A 23,216-nucleotide genomic window follows, 5' to 3' on the forward strand; every position below is an offset into this window, starting at 1 on the left:
GAGGACCCAGACTGGGATCCCAGGGGCACTGAATGTTGTGAACCAGATCAGAATCTGCACTCAGCAATCTTCTTTCCTTCCATTTATTTATTTTTGGTTTAGGCCACACCTGACGATGCACAGGGCTTACTCCTGGCTCTGTGCTCAGGGTACCAGGAAGTCAACTGCGTGCCTGGTGAGCGTCCTGCCCACTGTGCTATAGCTCCAGCTCCTACACTCCTCCTTTTTTGAGGTGAGTTCTTTCTGTCTGAGGAGCACATGACCTGCTTCTTACCCTGCCTATCCCTACAAGCGAGTAGTCCCAGCTGAGGGACCCACAGTTTTCTGGTAGAGACAGGGGTGCTAAGGAAGAATGTTTATGCCACTCTTCCCTGTTTTATGAAATCAAAGAAAGATAGGTTCAGCATTTCTACCCATAAAGAGCTTAAAATCGACATCACATCCTTTGCACCCTTGTTCTCTTTTTCCACTCTACAGTCCACATCTGATACTTTTTTTTTTTACTTTTGGGTGGACTCCCATCATTGACCAAAACCCAGAGACTATAAAACCAAGCTCCTGGAAGAGAACAAGGCAGAGTCTCCTGCCCCCACGCCTGGCTGTCTCACTGGGGCCCCTTGGAGGGTGGCAGGTTGAGTTTCCCTCCCTGCCCTAAACAGAGCCCTGGCAGCTGAAGGCCTCCAGAACTTAGCCACAGCCATGCTCAAGACCACTCTCAACATGCTCAAACAAGCCTCACGCATGAAGGAACTGGCAGAGGAACCCAGTTGTGCGTGACCTGGAGCTGAGATCTCCAAGGCTGTTCGGATCAGGACTGGCCCTCCTTTACCCAGATCCCCCATCTTCCAGTAGCTAGGCATTATACCCACTAACTTTCCCCCTGCGCTGTGTAATCCCATCAAAGGCCAAGACCCAGAGACTATAAAACCAAATTCCTGGAAGCGTGCAGCTGTATTTGCAGCCGCGTGACTTCTCATTGTCTGGTTCTCACTCTCGGAGAATTCGGCAGGCTACCGAGAGTATCCTGCCTGCCTGGTAGAGTCTGGTAAGCTCCCCGTGGCATATTCGATGTGCCAAAACCCAGTAACAATGATGGGTCTCATTTCCCTGACCCTGAAAGAACCTTCAATATGGCATTGCTAAAATCTCAGGGCTAGGATTAATGGAGATGTGATTGGTGCCTGCTAGAGGAAATTGATGAACAACAGACGACAGTGGTACAGTGATACTTTTGGGTGAGAGCAAGAGGTTACACTTATGGCTCTCAGCCCAGCAGGCCAGCTAGCCCTCCCGACGCCCAGCCCAGTGGTGTGCTAAGCCTGGGTGGTGGTTTATGGGGTCGTCCCAACTTCAGCAAAAAGGAAGCACAGTCTAGGTGCAGTGCCACACCAGAGTTGGGCCTCTGGCTCTTGACTTGGAGTTTCTTAGTTGTGCTTCCCACACTCTCAGCACCTATTGCAGGGAGGAGTGAATAGAACAGGCCTTACGGGCTGCCCGCCCAGGTTAGTTGCATCAGTTGGGAGCCAAGTTCTCCAGTCCTGTGGATGATTCTCATGATGGCTATCACTTCAGTGTCACTAACATTGCAAAGGAGTCTTGAAGGAAAGTATTAAGATGAATACAGATTCTGGTTGATCCCAATTATGTGGGTGAGCAGGAGTGAGGGGTCCTAACTCATGCACTTTTATTTATTTTTGTTTGGGGTCACACCCAGAGGTGCTCAGGGCTTATACCTGATTCTCTGATCAGGAATTATTCCTGGCAGTGTTTGGGGGAACCATATGGGGCATTAGGAATCAAACCTGGGTTGACTGCATGCAGGACAGAGCACCCTCCATGCCATGCTATTGCTCTGGCCCACAGGTCATGCTATTTTATGAAGCACAAAGCCAAGAGGTATTTGGAGGAACAAAATATGAGAAGGAATCATTTCCCTACTAGCTGGAGACTCAAGAGACCAGTTTCAGAACCCAAAGCTGAAACCCTTCACGAGACAGTTCACTGGCAGGGACAAAGACCCCTGTCAGACTCAGAAAATGAGGAGACCGCCAGAGGGGCCAAGAGATAGCACAGTGGAGTAGGTGCTAGCTTTGGCCAACAAGCTTCCACCCCCAGCACCCCATATGGTCCCTTGACCATATCACCAGGAGTGATCCCTGAGCACAGAGCCAAGACTAACCCCTGAGCACCAATAAATGTGGCCCCAAAGCAAAAAATCAACAAAAGAGGTCTCCCCTCCCCCACTTGGCAACACCCTAGCAACAATTGTTTCTCCTCAAATGACCCAAACCAAGGCAGCTTGGGAAAAAAGTCTCTATGTGTCCAACTTCCAAAAGCAACTGGGTTGGGACACTTCTTTTCTGGTTGTGCCCCACCCCAGGCACCTTTGGTGGATGATCCCTTTTTCTTTGACTATAATGGAGCTGTCACAACTCTCTGGAGAAGCCTGTGTTCTTTCTCGAATGAGTCTTCGTCTCCCTTCCATGATCCTTCCCCGATTTACTCTCTGTCATCTTTGAGATTCTACTCCACAACAACAGACAAGAATCTGGAGCCCCAGTAGAAGGCAGGACTGACTTGGCCTCTTCCTGGGATAAGCGTCATCTCACCTGGGCCTGGCACCAATGGCTCGCAGAAGACCTGGGAGACAGGAACTGGCCCCACACCTACATGAGGAGGGGCAAGTCAGTCTTGGGTATAGTTTGACAGCTGCACCGTGAGTCTGGGAGGACCTCAGTGTTCATGCCCCATAGGAGCTCGCGCAGAGGTTCCTTGTTGCCCCTCACCTGTGATGCTGAGAAAGTTTTTGAGGCAGAAAGTCTTAGGATGCTGATCTGATCACTTGGGCCGGTGGGGTGGACCTCAGGGATGGCAAACCTTGCTCGCCACTGTTGAGTGCATGTGCTGTCTCTTCTCTGTGTCTGACGCCCAGGGGTAACACTGGTCCATTCATGTCAGCTTGGCGGTTCCCAGGACTTGTCTGGCTTGCAGAGGGCATTCAATTGTCGGTTTGCTTCCGGAGTGGACATGGAATAAGAAAAGTACATCTTGTGTCTCTTTCAGCTAGACAGCCTCTCCTGTTTGTTGATGAATTTGAGCAACTGTTATGCTTGGAAGTATGCACCTGTGTTTAAGCTTTGATTTTATGGGGGCTGGTTTTTTTGTTTATTTTTTTCTTTTTGCACACCCACAGTGCACGTAATTGCAAAAAAATTTGAGTCTGATTGCTTGTCTTGCTGAACATGTATGCATTCAGTTTCCATTGCTGCCCTAACAAAATACCACAAACATCTTTGCTTGAAACAGCACAGAAGAGGGGCTGGAGCAAGAGAACAGTGGGGAGGGCACTTGCCTTACACACAGCCAGTCCAGATTTGATCCCTGGCATCCCATATGATCCCCCAAGCCCTTAGAGTTATCCCTGAGTGCAGAGCCAGGAGTGTCCCCTGAGCACTGTTGGGTGTGCCCCCCAAATAAAAAAGACCTACAGATGCTTTATCTTTCATATCTGTGGGCCAGAGACCCAACACTGGCTATGTTTGGGTGGTGGAGGGAAAGAGGTACAAAGTTAACTGGTTCCTACCATTGGTAATTTAATTATTTATTTTTAATTGTTTTTATTTCGGGCTACATCTGGTGGTGTTCAGGGCTCCTCCTAGTTCTGTGCTCAGGGATCACTCGTGGTGGGCCTTGAGACCCTATGGGGAGCTGGAAATAGAACCTTGGGTGGGCTTCGTGCAAGGCAAGTACTTTAGCTCCTGTATTTCTCTCTGGCCTTCAACTGGTTGTTTAAAATCTCACCAGTCAAACAAATCATTGAGCCAACTAATGGGTAGAGATGGCAAATACTTAAGAGGGGACCATAAGCTTGGGCCAAAGTCATAGTAAGTGGGTTTAATTCCTGGCATCCCATATGGTCCCCTGAGCACTGCCAGGAATGATTCCTGAGTGCAGAGCGAGGAGTCAGCCCTGAGCCTGACTGGGTGTGGCCACCATTAGGAAAATCCCATTTAAAGTGTGATGCTGGCAGCTGGGTTGGATGCAGTCTCTCTCCTGCCCTCAGTCATACAGAAACAGGAGCAGGAAAAGCAGCAGTTCTCGCGTGAAGAGACACACGAGACTCAGCAGTGAGATGTGGGCTGCAGAGGCCCGCTGACAGACCTCAGAGCAGATGCTGGCAAACAGATGCACCAGGCAAGTCACACCATACCTGGGAAGCAAAGGGAGTGAATCCTGAGCGTAGGGGAGTGTGTGTGTGTGTGGGGGGGGGGGGGGGGGGAGCAGCAGAACTCCATACTTCCACTCTACAACAGAGACATTAAAATATCCTAAGCATTGGGGAGTTCTGTAAGCTGATTTTCCTATACGGTATTCAAGCATCCACTTGGAAGCTCAGTCCGATCGTGCACTAACGGTTTTGGTGACTGCAATGGAAGTTGTCTCTCGAGTACTACCAGGTGTGGCTCTGGAGACTCCCAGCCTGCTAAAGTGACCCGGAAGTCCCCAGCACCTCAGGGCCCAAGGAACACCGTATCCTGGGACCCTATCACTGAACCACTGGCTGTCTGAGAACTGCTCCTCTCCCCTAAAATCAAATCAAATCAAGTAAATCAAATCAAAGTGGCGGGCTGGTCATTCTCGTTCTGGAGCTTATTGTGTTTCCTGGATTCCAGGCACTCTAGTCATAGCACTGAGTTATCTACTTGCTTGCAGGCTGTAAGTTCTCAGCGCACAATTAGATTGAGCCCACCAAGATAATCAGGAAAGTCCCACATGGTAGATTGGGAATCTTAATGACATCTGCAAATCCTTTCCCCAAGAAAGGAAACCTCTGTCCTGGGTCCTGAAACCGGGGGGCACAGGCATGCCGAAGGGGTCGCTGTTCTGCCGACCATAATGCACAAAGAACTTTTTGCCTGCAAAATCTCTCTCCTCTGCGGTGATGCTGTGAGAAGTGCAGGGCTCGTCACTCAGGGGCTGCACCCAGCATGGACAGAGGCAAGAAGAACAGGGAAAATGGGCAGAATCACATTTGTCTGAATCTCAGCCAAAAGGCTGCTGGGCAACATCAACCGAGTGGATGCTGAGTTGAGAAGAAACAATGAAAAAGTTGCAGACGACCTTGGCCATGCACTCTTGCTCTCTGCCATGCCTCTGTCTCTGGCAGAGCCCATGGAGATGCAGTTACAGTTGCAAGCCCTGCACGCAGACTCCAGAGCAAAGGAGACCTGTGCTCTGGAAGGACTGTGCTTGGACAAGGAGCACAGAGTATCATCCCCACACGTCTGACTCAGGCTTCTCCAGGGTAGCAATGCAGAGTCCATTCCGCAGTGTTCCCGGAAGCCATGAATCATCACTCGCTGGCTGGAGAAAAGTCAAACCCTGGACCTGCTGTTAGGGTCCACTATTTGAACACGAGACACCCGTGAGGAGATCAAAGATGTTATTTGCTACAGACTGACCGGTCAGGGTCGCACCCCATGGAAAATATGGATGGAGTATAACCCCTCCACTCCCAAATGCGGAGGAGGGTTTAAGTATCCTAAAACCACATTGTTCTTTCTCCCTAACTCCAATAAGTGGATGGGTTGGTGCCACCTCTGCTCTATTTTTTTCATACCTGACTGATCACTAGGTTCCTTTTGTTTACTGATAGGCTGGCACCAGCTGCAAGCATTGTAAATTTTGTTCATTCTCTTCCTTTTCCCAAGATGTGATTTTGGGCTCATTCCCAGTTCAGCTGTCAGTTCCATAAGCACACAGAATAGTAAAATGGCTACTATCAACTAAAATGTCTGCACTCTTGGAGATGCTCAGGGGACCCTGTGGGGTTCCAGGGACTGAACCGGATTGGCCATGTACCAGGCAAGTGCCTTCCCCACTGTTCCATCTCTTGGGCCCCAAAGGGAACTGAGATTTCACAGGCTAGTGAGACCATCCCATGAGGAAGCTCCACACCTGGACAGCCAGCACCTGTGTCCCCTGAGGACTTAGCCAATCCCCCCTCTTCACCCCTGCCCCTGGGACAGGTACCAGACCCTGAGCACAGAGCCAGCAGTAAGCCCTGAGCACTGATTGGATGTGCCCAACAACATCAAAAAAGGATGCCGGGGAAAATTGTTAGGAATCCCCTCCCCTCCCCCAATTAGAAACGGCCACACCACCCGGCACGTGCCTGGTCTTGTCTGATCTCGGAAGCTAAGCAAGGTCAGGGCTGGTTCATACTTGGTTGGGAGAAATGATTGAAAAGTGTGTATTTCGAGTGTTGGACTGCGAGAGACACCCATTAGAAAAAAGGTGATAATGTGGACCATTAAAAAGTGCAGGAAACTTGTTTGTTCATTGCAGCACTGTTTACAATAGCCAGAATCTGGAAAAAACCTGAGTGCCTGAGAACAGATGGCTGGTTAAAGAAACTTTGGTACATTTACACAATGGAGTACTATGTAGCTGTTAGAAAAGATGAAGTCATGAAATTTACATACAAGTGGTACTACATGGAAAGTATCATGCTAAGCGAAATGAGTCAGAAAGAGAGGGACAGACATAGAAAGATTGCATTCATCTGGGGAACATAAAGTAACAAAATAGAAGACTAACACCCAAGAGTGGCCGGGATTAGTACCAGGAGGTTTGCCCCATGGCTTGGAAGTCAACCACACATACTAGGGGAAAAGGGAGCTCAGATAGAGAAGGGAGCACCAAATAAAAGATGTTGGGAGGATCCTCCCAGGATGGGAGAAGCATGCTGAAAGTAGACTATAGACTGAACATGATTGCCACTCAATGTTTCTTTTGCAAACCACAGCACCCAGAAGGAGAGAGAGAGCAAAAGGGAATGTCCTGCTACAGAGGCAGGGTGGGATGGGGGGATGCGGGGATGGGGGGTGGGGGGATACTGGGATCAGTGATGGTGGAGAATGGGCACTGGTTGGAGGGATGGGTACTTGATCATTGTATAACTGAAACCCAGGCACAAAAATTTGTAAGTCTACAACTGTGCCTCATGGTGTTTCACTAATAAAAATAAAAAAAAACTCATAGTTATCTCACTAAAAAATTAAAAATAAATAAATAAATAAAAAGTGCAGGAGAGTGAGATAGAAAAGATCAACTGTCATAGCTGCCTAACAATGCAATCTACACAGAGCTCCCTTTACAAAGGAGTGTGAGGTGTGTGTGTGAGTGTGTGTTGTGTGTGTATTGTGTGTGGCATGTGTGTGGTGTGTGTATGTGTGTGTGTGCATGTGTGTGTGTGTGTGTGTGCATGTGTGTGTGTGTGTGTGTGTGTGTGTGTGAGAGAGAGAGAGAGAAGGGGAGTCACTGCCAGCTGACTGCTGCCCAGGTATTCCCGTGGCGGGGCAGCACCTGTTTGCCTGTGTAGCCAGGTAGGAAGTCGTCCTCACGTCCGGCCTCAGGAAGATTGATGCTGTCATGGAGTGGAATGACCAGGTGGGATCAGCACGGACTCCCTCAGACTGGAAGAACCAAAGCCTGGGGAGGTCGCCCACAGACAAGTGCCTGCATGGCAAGGGGCCTGTTGGCGAAAGCGGAGAGAGCCAGGCCGGGCCCTGCTGCCGCCCCTCGAGAGACCCTGCTGCTCCTGTGAACACAGACAGCCGAGCGTGTGAGAAGGAAGCAGGGTGTCAGCTACAGTGCTCAGCGAGTCACTCATCCCCGTCCCTAGGAGCCAGGAGGAAGGCCCCGCTCCTGGCAGGAGGGCAGGTGGAGATTTAGGGAGGGGGAACCCCTCACCCGCCTCCCCCATGTTCCTTCAGATACGAAATGACCAGGCAGCAAGGACAGAGAGTCTGAAAGGGTTTGGGGTACAGGGGAGTTGGGCCACACCCAGCGATGCTCGAGGCTCTGTGTGCTCGGGGACCTCTCCTGAAGGTATCTGAGGGACCCCTATGCGGTGCAGACTTTGGGGCTGTGGTTTGCCCCCTTGCCCTGACCACTGCACACTCTCTTTGGCCTACAGAAACATCAAGACTAGAAGGGCCACATCAGACCCAGCTCAGAACCCAGAGGATGGGCGGAAGTCATCGGCACCTGTGCTGGTGTCTAACTCCCCTTGTCTGAGTGTCTTGGCTTGGAGAAGCGACTCCAGTGGGCTCCGGGTCTCCCGGGAGTGATTGTCCCGGCTCTGGTGGTCAGATGCTCCCCAGCTGTGGCCTTCGACCTGACCGTGTGGCCTCTGCCCCTTCTCCCTCAGCCACTCCACGGAAGCGTGGAAGAGCCCACTTAGGCTTTGGTGGACACAGTGGAGGTGGTGGGGGGTGGTAGCCCCTGCTGGGAGGGGTCTTGGCTGCTCTTTCCAAGCTTCCTGTCACTCCCATGAGAAAGTTCCATTCGGAAAAGCGATGCTCTGGGTGGGGTCCAGCAGAGAACTTGGTGTAGGAGTTTTGCTGCCAGGTTTGGGGTGGGCTGAGGAGAGTTGGTTTCCAAATTTAGGAGTAAACAAAAGCATTCCAGGTTTCGGTGTGTCAGCGCTGAGAGACGCGGGATGTCACGTCTTTCTTTTTCATTTTAATTGTGTTAAAATGCTGGTTCCCACAACATTTAGCAACTGTCGACTCTGTGTGTGTGTGTGTGTGTGTGTGTGTGTGTGTGTGTGTATACACCCAGGCTGATGGCACGGGGCGAGGGCAGGGTGGGTGCCTGCGCACTGGTCCCCTCCCATGGAGTCGGATCAGGCCAGAGGGGGATGAAAGGCTGGGTTAGGGGCTTCCCTCATGACTCAGTTGCCACAAGAGCCTTTCCTGATTTGGACTGAAGGGAACTGGATCCGGAGCAGCTGGATTTCACACAGGGACTTACTCCAGCAACCCTTCTGGTGCTCAGACTAGCAGACAGGACTGGAGGAAGGCCAGAGGCTCCCTCACTGGCTCAGTCTATAGGCACCGGGGCTTGTCGTCCCTTTCGCTTCCCTCCTTCCCCCTTCCCTTCCTCCCCTCCTCTCCCCTCCCCTCCCCTTCCCTCCTCTCTCCTCCCCTCCCCAATCTTCTCTTCTTGCCCCTCCCCACCCTACCCTCCTTTTTCTTTCTTTCTTTCTTTCTTTCTTTCTTTCTTTCTTTCTTTCTTTCTTTCTCTCTCTCTTTCTTTCTCTCTCTCTTTCTCTCTTTCTTTCTTTCTTTCTTTCTTTCTTTCTTTCTTTCTTTCTTTCTTTCTTTCTTTCTTTCTTCCCTCTTCCTCCCTCCCTCCCTCCCTCCCTCCCTCCCTCCTTTCTTTCTTTCTTTCTTTCTTTCTTTCTTTCTTTCTTTCTTTCTTCCCTCCCTCTCTCTTTGTCTTCCTCCCTCCTTCCCTCCCTCCCTCCCTCCTTTCTTTCTTTCTTTCTTTCTTTCTTTCTTTCTTTCTTTCTTTCTTTCTCTCTGTGTTGTCTGTCCTTTCTGGGGCCACACCCAGCAGTGCTCAGGGCCTGCATCTGGCTCTGCATTCAGGGCTCGCTCTGGAAGAGTTCAGAGGACCATATGGAATGCTGGAGATCAAACGTGGGTCAGCAGTGGGCAAGGCAAGCACCTTACCCCATACTCTCTCGCCCCCCAAATGATTGTTTTATTTATTCATTTTCTAGGGGAAGGGGGCACACTTGGCAGTGCTCAGAGCTTACTCCTGGCTCCGTTCTCAGGGGTTACTCAAAGGATTACACGAAGTGCTGGGGAATTCAGCCTGCCTCCCTCCTCTGGAACAAACCTTCTCTGGCCTGCGCAGCTCAGAACTTTAAAGTCCCAGGAGCACCAGGCCGACTTGCAGCATCAAAGCAGTGAACCTTCAAAGCAATTCTCCGGGGGTTCTCTGGCAAGAGATTTTTTAGGAGTTTCCTGCATTCTATTGCAAAGGAGGCAGAGCTGAGTCAGGAGGGGTCGGGTCTCAGAGGTCTGCTTGCCAGGGAGTCCTGGTCAACCACACCCCTGATTCCCACTATCAGTTTGCTGCAGGGAGGACGCTGGAGAGCAGCTCCCCAACCTGTGTTCACATGGAAACATTCTTTCTTACTCCATTTCTCTCTCTCCACACCTGCTGAGGTCAAACAGTGCTGCAGGTCTGGGTGCACAGCTGGGAGAGGGTGCAGTGCCTTCCTGGAGCTGATGCTCTGCCCTGAAGGAGCAGGGAGCAACAGCAGGTGGTGAGGAACTGTGCATGGGAGAGACCGGGGACAGAGAAGCCTCCAGGGACCCCAGACAGCGCTGCCTGCAGGGATCCCGACAGCGATGCCTGCAGAGACCCTGAACAGTGAAGCCTGCAGGGATCCCGACAGCGATGCCTGCAGAGACCCCGACAGTGATGCCTGCAGGGGCCTCGGATGGCAATGCCTGCACAGACCCCGAGAGAATTCAAGCTGTGTGTTCTACTGTGTGTGCCTTACCGAGAACTCTCCCATAGCAGTGGCCTCTGGGTTCTGCCTCTCTGAGATGAGACTGCTCCCTGGCCTCAGAAGTTCTCTTTTCCCGGGCACAAGGCCTGGACACCCTGCACTGCTCCAGACCCTCCCTGCCTGAGCACCAGACCCTCCCTGCCTGAGCTCTGTGCCCTAGCTCACAGATGCGGCGGCTCACTTCTTGGGTCCCCAGCACCAGCACCTGACTTTCCTGGAGCTGCCTGGACCCTGTGCCCCTGCTAGAGTCTGGCAGCCTCCACCCCCTGCACACTGAGCGTACAGCTGACTGCTCCTTCTCCTGCACCCCTGCTCCCCTCTCCGCTGCACCCCTGCTCCCCTTTCTCCTGCACCTCTGCTCCCTTCTCCCCTGCACCCCTGCTTCCCTCTTCCCTTCACCCCTGCTCCCCTCTCCTCTGTACCAATACTCCCCTCTCCCCTACACCCCTGCTCCCCTCTCCCTTGCACCCCTGCTCTCCCCTCACCTGAACCCCTGCTCCCCTCTCACCTGCACTCCTACTCACCTGCTCCCCTGCACCCCTGACCTGCACCCCTACTCCCCTGCTCCCCAAAACCTTCTCACCTGCACCCCTGGTCCCCTGCATCTTATGCCCTACTTAGACCTGGATTTACGTGGTCTTCGGCTCTCCTGGCACCATGGAACTAGAGTACCCTCTCTGGTCTGGGCTGAGGCCCCGCCTTGTGGGGGTTGCCAATAGGATGAGGAGAGTGGGAGCCGTCTCTATCAGGTGCTGTAGACCCAGGCAGGAGACCCAGAGAACAGCTAGACTCTGTCGTTACAGTCCTGCTTTGTGAGTCCCCCAGGCCCAGGACTGAAGGGGCTGCATTTGTCACTTGTCTGCACAGGACGCTGTCCGCAGGGGGCGCTGGAGCATTGAGAGAAGGGCAGAGGGTTGGGACCCGCCAGCTGCTTCCCCACGCTGCAGGGCCTGTCCTGGGTGATGAAGCTGGGTCATTCCTGCTCCTTTCTGCGTCTGCCAGGTCCTCATTTTCATCTTACTGGGGCAGGGTTGACAGAGAGAAGACAGAAACAGAGAGAGAGAGAGAGAGAGAGAGAGAGAGAGAGACAGAGAGAGAGACAGAGAGAGAGAGAGAAAGGGAGAGGGAGAGGGAGAGGGAGAGGGAGGAGGGAGGGAGGGAGAGAATAGAAAGGAGAGAGGAAGAGAAGTATGCATGGAGGTATGTGTTTATTTGTGGATGGTGCCATGTATGTGTGTGGCATCTATGTGGGAAGTGTATCTGTGGTATGTGATGGTGTGTGTGTGTCCATGTGTGGCCTTTGTGGCTATGTATGCATTTGTGGTGTCTGATGTGTATATTTGTGATGCATGTGGTTTTGTTCTACTTGGTGTATTTGTGTTTTTCTGTGTGTCTATTTGTGCTTTGTGCTATGTATTTGTGGTCTCTGTATTTATGGTGTGGTGTGCGATATGTGCATTTGTGGGGTGTGTAGGTAACACTGTGCATGACGTGTGAATCTGTGTGATGTGTGAGGTGTTATTTCTAGTTCTGGGGACTGAGAACCAAGTGAGAGACATTCTGACATTTCCAAATGGCACCTATGACTTACTGGGTGTCTCTCAACATTTAGAAAGATTAAAAAAGAAAAGCCGGCCCCTGGGTGCCGCAGTGGTGTGGGGAGAGCTCCTTTTGAGCAGAGTGGGTCTGAAGCATTTCGTTTTCCTTGCCTACAAAGTCCTTGCAAGGTTTGAAGTGAAGGTCTATTCTTTTTCTCTCTTAGATCTGACGACAGGATTAATTTAGTTAAATGGCTGTCTCAAAGTCAGCCGAACATGTAGGCAGCTACATGCAAGAGAAAGTGAGGAAAAGTAGAAGTGGGTTTGGAAGCAGAAAAGAGAGACTGAAATTAACCAAGGGAACAAATCAAGCAACTTGGAACTCTTTTTGAAAGATGAGGGGCAACTTTATTGAACAAAATTCAACCAGCGTTCGTCGAACTGAGGTTGGCCGCATGCAAAGAGAGCCAGCCCTTCACCCCTGTACTATCTCCCCAGCCCTTTAATAGCTTTTCTTGTTTTGTCCTTTTTTGGGGGACAAATGAGAGTGCTTAGGGCTTGCTCCAGGCTCTGTGCTCAGGGGTCGCTCTAGGTGGGGCCCAGTGAACCATGTGGTGCCAGGGATCCACCTAGGGTCAGCTGCACACTGTACTACCCCTCCTGCCCCATCCCTTTGAAGCCCTACCTCTTTGGGCAAGAGAGAGGACTTGGGGCTTCACCCAAGCAAACACCCTTTCTCCAGTGGCCACATCGTGCACTCTCCTGTTCTCTGCTGCCTGCTTCTGTGCAGTGCCCTTCCAGCTTGGCTCTGCCTGTGTCCTCTGAGTGTCCAGGGCAGGAGGCTTGGTTGGTCCCCCACCCTTTCCTTCCATGCACGGACAGCCAGAGACGCAGGAGCTGCTGCCTGCAGAAACACACAGTGCCTGTTCTTGAGGGAGTTTGGAATATTCCCTGGTTGTGGACGGAAGCAAAACATCATTCGCAGAAGACTGCCAGGACAGGGATGCTCACACATTGTGCTGTGCCCGACAGTCCCTGTTCTAGCCTTGGTACTTCATTAGAGTGTCCGTGGCAGGGCCTTTGTTCTAGATGGCAGGTGGGTGCATGCATGTGATTGAGCTGGCCTGGTGGGTGTTGGACAACACTTTAGATACTGACATGTGCATTCCTTGTACTTGGCGTGTTCCAGGAAACTGCTCTTCTTTATGAAATTTTTCAGCCATTGGAGAATGCGTGAAACCCTTGTAGCTGGGGTGGGGGGTGGGGGAGCTGTCCCCAACAGCAGGTGGTCTGGGCCAGCGGAAGTGGTTTGCTGGCCCCCATCACAGATGCTGGGATACCTGAGAGGTTCAGGCCTTCCATTCATGAGCTGGATCCTAGCTGGAATCCTGGATCCTGGTGCCACGTGGACCCTGAGAACCACTGGGTGTAGCTAAGCCTGGAGGCCCCTGAGAATGGCCAGGGGCAGGCCTGGGGATCTGCCAGCACTGTTGGTCCCAACCACCACCATCACACCCTCCAGCACTGAACACTCCAGCCTCATTGACCAAGAGTCACCATGAGAGGTGCCCGGGGCTTCAGAGCTCACCCTTGGGATCCCTCCCAAGAAAGATGATTTCTGACCCCTAAAAGCCCCGAACCAGGGACTAGTGCGATAGGACAGTGGCGGGGGGGAAGTGCTTGCCATGCATGTGGCTAACCAGGGTTGGATCCTGATGCCCCATAAGGTCCCCCATGCGCCTCCAGGAGTGATCTGTGAATAAAGAGCCAGGACTAAGTCCTGAGCACTGTTGGGTATGACCTGAAAACAAAACAAAGACCTTGAACCAAAAATAGCCTTTCTGTCAGAAGAAACCCCTGTCTGTGGCAGAACCATGCTTCCAGAGTTGGCCTATCTGTGTTTTGTGAATGCCCGATCCTTCGCTCAGGTAGACACATCCCTCACTTTCGACGGAAATTTCCTGGATAGGAGGAATGAGGGATGATTCTCCATGATTAATTTGACCTTTGCCTCCTGCTAATTGGTTGGATGCTGTTTTGATTACTGGGCCAGCCCCAGACTAGCCCAGAGGATGGAGGAAATGACCCCTTTGCCCAACAAGGGGTAATCAAATCAAATCAAATCAAATCAAATCAAATCAAACCAAAGACAAGGTGGGTGTCCAGGCCTGCGGGGCCCAGAGCAGGGAAGAGTCAATGGGGCTGATGTAGGCAGGGGACGCCTGTGCCTGAGTGTGTGCTGATGTTTACTGGGCACTGTCTGGGTACACAACTGTATATATCTGGGCTGTACCTGGCATTTATTGGGCACTGCCTGGGTATGCACCTGGGTGTGTCCGGGGTGAACCTGGTGTTTACTGGGCACTGCCTGGGTATGCACCTGGGTGTATTGGGGTATACCTGGCATTTACTGGGCACTGCCTGGATACATACTCGGGTGTATCAGGTGTACTTGGTACTTACTGGGCACTACCTGGGTATGCACCTGGGTGTGTCTGGGGTGAACCTGGCATTTACTGGGCACTGCCTGGATACATACTCGGGTGTATCAGGTGTACTTGGTACTTACTGGGCACTACCTGGGTATGCACCTGGGTGTGTCTGGGGTGAACCTGGTATTTACTGGGCACTGTCTGGGTACGCACCTAGGTATATCCCTAGGTATATTGGGGTGAACCTGGTGTTTACTGAGCACTGCCTGTGTACACACCTGGGTGTATCGGGGTGAACCTGGCATTTACTGGGCACTGCCTGGGTATATCCTGGGTATATAAGGGTGAACCTGGAATTTTCTAGTGGGACTACACCAGAGAATACACGTGACGGTACTGTGGGCATATACACGCAGTGTTTACTAGATTACAGCTGGCTGTGCAGGCAGCATTTGAGGGCACCTGGGTTTAATAGACATTGAATAGGCAGTGAAAGATGAAGCCTCGGTTACCTCTACCAGCAGCTAAGAGTAGCTTCCTTTCAACTATCTTATTACACCCTTCAAACATCCCTGCAGAATTTGGGGTTGCTTCCTGAGGAAGAGAAGTCAGTAGTGTCCCAAGACCATAAATTCTGCCCCAGAGCTTAAGCTTACTGGAAACTGAGAAAGTGTAGAGAATACCTAAGACCAATGGCCACTAGAGAACCCGAAGGTCTGAAAGTGGCCAGACGCTTCTGTACAATCCTTGTGTTCTCTTGTGAGGTAACACCAGGACCTGGTCACCCTATAAACCCCACAAGATGCGTCCTATTTAACTTGACCCTATACTAAGTTCCCCTGTACATCAGGACTTTCTTTCTCTTCTACCGTGAGGGAAACTTGTGGAAATTTGTGGGCCTGTGGGGCCTGTGAGGGAAGGCGAAGACTTAAGGGCCCAGAGCGGCACAGACCACCTAAGGGAGACTGCCTGGCTCAAATAGCGAGTTCTGGGTGAAATCTATTCTTCTCTGTCAGCCTGGCTGCAGTTTGACTGCTGTGAGCCACTTGCTTGCTTGCTTGCTCTCTCGCTCGCTTGATCTCCTGAGGACAGAGAAACAGAGCAGACCCTTGCTCAGGTCCAGAGTTGCCAGGATAAAGTGAAGTTTTGGTCCTCGAGAATAAACTTATCCTCTTCCACCCACCCCAGGCTGAAGACACAATGCCTAGAACCTTCTAAACGTTTCTGGAGCCTGGGCTGCCCTAGCGGGAGCCACGGCTAACAACAGACAGGGAAGTGTGAATCCCAGAAGTTGTTAGGGCTCCCGGTCTAGGCCAGAAATGGATTAAGGTACCCTGGACACACCCCAGGAGGAACTGCAGAAGCCAATCAGCAGACTGGTCCCAGGAAATCCCAGTGGTGAGTATTGGAGCCCCAAGGCGCCTACAGCCCAGGGCAGGGTAGATCACCCTAAAGAGCTGAACGGAAGCCTCTGTGGATGACGGGAGGTGGCCCTGGCTCTTGTCAGCCAGCTCAGGAATTTAACTGGGAATGTCTTTTAGACTCTGTGTTGTTTGCTGAAGGTTCATGTGTGGAGTGATTCTACCGCACACTCCAGCTCCTGGACCTGGTTGTTCTCCAACCTGTGGTTCTGCTGATGCCGTTTCAGCTCAGTGGAGAGTTTCATATCGAACCCTGGTTCCCAGAGACATGACCTGGGTCGGGGGGTTCACACTAATGCTCTAAACTAAGATAAACTTGAGATCCTGCCAGGTATCTGAGAGTCACCTGTCCCCTCCCTTGCAACACATATAACACCCCCAATAACCCCCTTCCTCATGGACTAAGAAAGTCTGCCAGAAAGGAACAATCTGGTAAATAAGATGAGGGGCCTCGTGTTCAAGATTTTGTGTTATGGCACAACACCATAACTTGGGGGCCTCGCAGAAGGGCTTCCACCTAAGGAACAAAAAGCAGGAAGTGGCATCTCTCCTGTCTCCGAGAGCAAAATCTGAAGATCGAGATTCTGAAAATAACGCAGATGCTCTTGTGCTTTTGCCACCCCTGAGGCCCCTACCTCTCCTCTCACTGCCAGTATCAGTGCCCCACAGCAGAAGAGGACGGTATGTCTCCTTTCTCAGAGCAAGAGGGTGCTGGTAATGGTGAAAATCACCTACTTCTGCTGGTTACAGTTGAAATTAGGAAATTGCTATGTTAGGGCTAAAAGGTTCTAAATGCTTCATGAACAGATACAGAAAGTATCAGGGGAGTTGAATATGCACGTATTCATAGTAAAAGAAATAAAAAATTTAGAACCATTTGGCAGAAGATCTCTACCGATCATGATCACGACCATCCTGTTGTTCGTTGATTGCCTCGAGCAGGCCCCAGTAATGTCTCCTTCGTCCTAGCCCTGAGATTTTTAAAAAGTGCCATATTCAAGGATCTTTCAGGGTTAGGAGAAGGAGACCCATCATTGTTAGTGGCATTTGGCATATTGGGTACGCCACGGGGAGTTTGCCAGACTCTGCGGTGTGGGCAGGTTACATTCGGTACCCTGCCAGTTTGTCCAAAGTAAGAATGGTATAATAAGATGTCGCGTGGCCACGAATGCGGCCGCGCGCTTCCAGGAGCTGGGTTTTATAGTCTCTGGGTCTTGACCGTTGATGGGATTACACGGCGCCAGGGGGCCAGTTGGTGGGTGTGACCCCTGCCTACTGGAAGATGGGGGATCTGGGTGGAGGATGCTCAGCCCCGATCTGAGCAGGCTTGGAGATCTCAACCCCGGGACCCGCATGCCTTTGTTCCTCTGCCGGTAACTTCATGAGCATCTTCCATGAGCTGGCGCCGTGTAATCCCATCAACAGCCAAGACCCAGAGACTATAAAATCCAGATCCTGGAGGAGAACAGCGCAGAGTCTCCTGCCCCTGCTCCTGGCTGTCCTCGCCGGGGCCCCTTGGAGGGGAGCGGGTTGAGTTTCCCTCCCCGCCCCAACCAGGGCTCTGGCAGCCGAAGACCTTCAGAGCCAGCCACCACCATGCTGAGACCACTCTCCACACACATGAAGGTACCGGCAGAGGAACAAAGGCAAGATCTCTACCACACGGGAAAATTGGTCTCTGATGAAAGGAAAAAGGAAAACAATCTAAACTTTGCCCCTTTTCTCTAAATTATATATTTGCAAAGGTTGTTGTAAAAGTACACACTTAAACTGTGTATAAGACTATCTGAGCTTGGAACTGAAGATGAAGGAAAATGTGTGTGAATGAAAATTTGTTTTTCTGGACATGGGATATTAAAGAACTAGAATTTAAATAGAGGATGGGAAAATGAAATGATTTTGTGATGGGTGAAGTAAAGTTGAGTAAACTTAGGAAAGTAAACTTAGTAAGTTGAGAAGGTGTGTGTGGGAAAAGAGGCCTGGTAAAGGAGCAATTTTTTTTCTTTTTGGGTCAAACCCGGTAATGCTCAGAGATTACTCCTGGCTCTGCACTCAGGAATTACTATTGGTAGTTCTCGGCGGCCTACCATATGGGATGCAAGGCAAACACCCTACACACTGTACTTGTACTATCACTCTGGCCCCAAGGAGAGACTTCTAAACCACTTTAGATGGTTGTTTCAGGAAAGTTGAAGAGGGTTGTTGAGACGTGCTCTGTGTTAGAATAGCTCCATAGATATATGTCAACATGATCTTGGTTTGAAACAAGCTTAATCTCATTTGCAATCTGGAATTTTGCCCTGTTTTTGACAACCGTGTTACTCTGATTAAATGTGTGGTTAAATAATGTTTCAAAATAACTTACATGAAAGTTTTGAGAAAATGTATAAGGTCATAAGATTTGGACTTTTAAGAATTATTAAAAAGGGATTAGAAATTTTGCACAAGAATGAACAAATTATTAATAATGAGTCTAAATTGAAACAATTTCTTTTGAGGTCGAACCATATGGCTTTTACAGTTAATTACCTGAAGGAATATAGAAGACTTCATGGTGGAGGGGAAGGTTGTGGCAAGGACTGCCTGGATTTCTAGACCGAAGAACATGAGGGGCATATTATCAGGAGAAGTTTTAGAATGGGGAGGGGACACTCTGTCATCAACCCCTTGTTTCCAGGAAAGAGGCTCAAACTCCGAAGGAAACTGTTGGGTAAAAGACGGGAATTGAGTCAGCAGCTTCCCAGCTGTTCTGATCAGGCGCTCAGACAGCTGTTTCCGAGCATGCTCAGGTGTATGCGCTGTGGAGATGCTTCAACAGCTGTTTCTTAGCATGCCCAGGTGTGTGCACTGCCAAGGTGCTCCAACAGCTGTTTCTGAGTGGCCCCCGGTGGAGGTGCTCTGATGGAGCACCGCCAGAGGTCCCTTGGCGTCTTCCTCTTCTTGCTGGGTGCACAGTTCACTTGCCTTGTGGCCCCTGAACCTCTCGGAAGGATCCTGCCCTGCCCAGGTCAGTGTTGTCAAAACAGATTCCAGGAGGGTCTGTGCGTACTCCTCCGAGGCAGGGAGTGGTCTCTGTAGCTCCTGGGCACACAGGAAAGCAAGTCCTGGGGTGCGTGCGCACAGACAAACGGGGAGGACGCAGGTAACCCAGCACCTCTCCTGGACCGATGGCTCAGTGTCGGGAGGAACTCAAGGGTCCCTCTGAGGCTCTGGACTCCCACAGCTGTGGGGCGTGTGGCCACAGGATGGTGGCCACCTCCAAGTCTCCCTGCATTTCTTCTACATGTTGGCTTGTGCACTTGCTGTCTGTCCTGGGGACCAGGGAGGCAAACTTCTTTTCTTCAAAAAAAATTTTTAAAAATAATTGAATCATCACCATGAGATATACAGTTATAAAGTTGTTCATGTTAGAGTTTCGGTCACTGTCCCAACAACTGTCCCTTCACCAGTGCACATTTCCCACCACCTGCCCCCTGAGCCTGCCTCTGTGGCAGACACTTTTCTTCTCCTTCTGTTAGTTCCCTTTTAGGCTCTGAGGTTTGCAATACTGTTACTAGAAGGCTATCATGCACTCAGCACTCAGTTCTTGTCCAGAGTGATCATTCCCAATTATCATCGTCATGGTGGGCCCTTCTCTGCCCTAACTGCCCTCCCCCTAATTTTATGGCAAGCGCCTTACCATGGACCTGTCCTCTGGACCCTTTTTTTTACTGTCTTTGGATGTTATTCATGTAGTACTGTAGCACTGTGGCACTGTAGCACTATCTTCCTGTTGTTCATCGATTTGCTTGAGCGGGCACCAGTAACATCTCCATTGTGAGACTTGTTGTTACTGTTTTTGGCATATCGAATACGTTATGGGGAGCTTGCCAGGCTCTGCCATGTTAGTAGAATACTCTCAGTAGCTTGCTGGGCTCTCCGAGAGGGATGGAGGAATCAAACCAGGGTTAGCCATGTGCATGGCAAATGCCCTACCTGCTGTGCTATCGCTCCAGCCCATTATTCATGTACTATGTTTTTTTTAATCCTGCAAATGAGTGCAATAATTTGGTATCTTTCTCTTTCTCTCTGACCATTTCACTCAACACAACATCTTCTGTGTCCATCCATGTCTCGGCAACTTTTATGCTTGGGAGAGTGAACTTCTATGTCAAGTTTGTGCAGAGCCTGTGAAGCAGATTTCTTCACTGTTCTGGAGTGGGGGCGAGAGTTGTGCTCTCCTGTGTCAGAAATTATAGTCACTATGGCACAAAATCAAGGCTTTGCTGCAAGGGGCATTTATCCAGCAAAAAGGATGCAGCAAAGCAGTTGGCACTGAGCACCTGAGCTGACTCCTCAGGAGTTTAGGGTCTTAAGATCATCTTTGATTATCTGCAGAGCACGGGAAGTTGAATGATGGGTTTGTGGAGGGTCAGAGATATAATCCAGGGGTAAGGCACTAGCTGACCCCAGTCCAGTGCCCAGAGTCACATACGGCTCCCTGAGCACAGAACCAGGAATGTCCTCTGAGCACAGGGCCAGGAGTAAGCCCTGAACTTTGCCAGCCATTGATCAATGTTTGTGAGTTTTCTGAGGAGTGGAAGAATTTTTTTCCCAATAAGCATGTTTCCTCCCTGTTTTTGCTCCTCTGAGCTTGCTCTAGGGGTTTCCATGGCAATCGTGAGCTGCTATGGTGATGACAGATGAAATATATCACAACTAGGGAATATTCAAGGAAAATCCACACTGGAGTGGGGTGACCAGCAGGATGGTACCTCTGGAGCCTGCAGATATTAACAGGTGTGAAAATCATGCCCTGAGATCCATTGCAGGGGGCCAGCTAAATGAAGAGTAGGTGTGAGAACACATCCCCAAAGTTCCCCCATCTCAGATGCCCTGTATCCACCACCCCATCTCCAAACCTTGCAAGTCATGGCTCTGAAAATGTGGTGAGGGATTTTGTTGAAAATCTCTGACTTGTGCAGGTGTGCATACCCACCTCTCCAGTTTGCCAGATTTTGAGCCTTTTGTGGTCGAGTCAGGTCCAAGTCCAGTGGTTGGCCTGGGGCTTGCAGACCAGGCTTTGGTCACCTCTGGGCATGTCACGTCTGGGGCAGGACTTGACTGTGCTAGGCCCAGAGCTCATCTTGGAAGCCTGTCTGGCTCTTTTGCTCACTCATTTGCACTCACAGCTGGTGATCAGCTCAGACTAACTTCTGAGCAGATTGGAAATGCAGAGCCGTGCACCAGGGGTCATGGGGATGGGTGCCCAGAGCCAGTCGGCTTCGGTCCCTGCAAAGCACAAGAATCCAAAAATCAGCCCTGTGGTCTGAGTCACATCATTTCCCCTCCAAATGAATTGGTTCTGAGCAAGCAGGCCAGCTCTGCCCAGTGTGACAGGAAGGCAATTTCCAGTGGGAATTTATGCTCATGACCATCCCTGATTTGTCCTTTGAAGTACTCAGGGTCTTTCCTAGATGTTGCTTGTGTCCACTTGTCAACGTCAAGCCATACACACACTTGACCTTCTAGATCTCGCCTTTTGTTCCAGCTGAGGTTGAAGCGGGCAAAAGGGAGCAGGCAGGGTGAGGTTAAAAGTCTGACTTTGAAGAAGAGGGTTGCCATTCTGGAATGTCAGAAGGAGGAGCCTGAGTGGTGCCTGGTAATCCGGCTGACCCAGTCCTTGAGGCTGGACACAGGAAGAGAATCTTTTCAGCATCCTCTCCCTGTTTGAATACTCACCTTTGTTAGTAGGGTATAAAAAGGGAAAGGCTTATTTGGTTTTTCTCTGGGGTCCCCCTGGGAGCTTCCTTGCCTTCCTGGCCCTTCCTACCACTCCCCTGGTCTGAATTCCACCCCGTTCTGGACAGGGGACCCCTGACTCTCAATCTTGCCTGCTTGAGGATGGCATCCAGACCCCCTGTGCCCACTTGAATGGGGGCTTTGTTGAGAATGGCGTCAGCAGCCGAGCATAGAGCACGGGCGTCTTCATGCAATGTCCTAATTTTGTTCCAGGACCCCTTTGCTCTCGCTGCAGACATAAATATCCGTGGTTCCTGTATCTCTCCCCAGTTCACAGGAAATTAATCCCTACTCTCTTTACAACATATTTGCAGTTTCTAAGCCCAGAATGATTCCAGTCTCATAGATTGAATGTTGCTCCTGATGGGATCAGACAGAAAGGCAGATAATTAAAAGCATGGTAGAGAGAAACGGAGTGTCAAAATCTAGATGGGGTTGACATGCGGGAACTTCATTTCGGCCCATGGATAATGGGATCAAGCTTCAGCGGAGGGCTGAATACAGATGAAGGAGCAGGAGAAGGTGACCCAGCCAAGCCTGGTCTTCACTCTGCCCCAACACGACAGACTCTTTGTGGGGTGTGGGAGACTCTTCCTGGGGTCCAGGGGAGTGGGTGGTTGTGTGGGTTTGGAAGTGGCTGCCATGTATGGGTGGGACAGTGTGATGGCTGGACAGGAGGAGGCGGTGCTCCAACTGAGCGGAGCACAGTGTGGGAGGACTCAGTCTGCAGCTGGAGGGGAGCTCGGGGGACTCTCTCTGACGTCAGCACCCAGGGGTACAGGCGGGAAATGCAGGGGGGAAGGGCAGCTTTGGTTCTGAACCCGATTTTCTTGCGAGTAATGGAGCCTCTGTGCATACTCGGCATTAAACATGGAGGAAAACCCAGGTACACAAAAGAATCCAGGGGCCAGCAACTCCAGCCTCACGCACAAGCTAAAGTATCAGAGCCTGATCAGCCTCATTTCCTAACGCCTGCAAGTCCTTCTAAGGCTTCCTTATGCCCCCTCCCCCCAGGTAGGTCGAATGAGAGGTGTTGGGGAGCTTTTGAAACTCACAGTCCAGAGATGTCTGTTTACAAAAGAAAGACCACTCAGAGGGATTCTTGCTATCCTCCCAAGTAGTTATTTACTTCCTAGGAAGTTCCAGGAGGATGGCCTTCGCCCAAGGCACCTCTGCTTCTGTGATCACTGGTGCAGAAAGTGCTGTTGACCAGCAACCTGCTCATTTAAGGGGCAGGCTGTTAGCCAGCAGAGGGACAGCACCTGACACCTCGCCGCAGCCTTGATCCCAGAGCCCCCTGTCTGCACTCAGGTTTTATCCTTAGGCAGTCAAGAGTGAAAGCAGAGGACAGGAGAGGGCTGCAGATCTCAGAATACAGTAGAAAGTTTGAGAAAAGGAAGGGAAGCGAAGCAAGGGAACGGGGTATCCTTAAGTCAGGAGTCTGGGAATGGTGGAAAATCTCTTTTTACGTTCTCTTTACTCTGGAGAAGGGTGAACATTCTGCACTGGGCTTAAGATATGCAAGACACGGGCTGGAGAAATAAAACAGCGAGTTGGGTGCTTGCCTTGCACGCAGCTGACCAGGGTGCAATCCCTGGCACCATATGGACCACCAGAGTCTTCCCCTCCCCTCTGAATGACCGCTGAGCACAGAACCAGGAGTCAGCCC

This window comes from Sorex fumeus, unplaced genomic scaffold, assembly GCF_029834395.1.
Source record: "Sorex fumeus unplaced genomic scaffold, SorFum_2.1 ptg000051l, whole genome shotgun sequence".
In the NCBI taxonomy this organism is placed as follows: Eukaryota; Metazoa; Chordata; class Mammalia; order Eulipotyphla; family Soricidae; genus Sorex; species Sorex fumeus.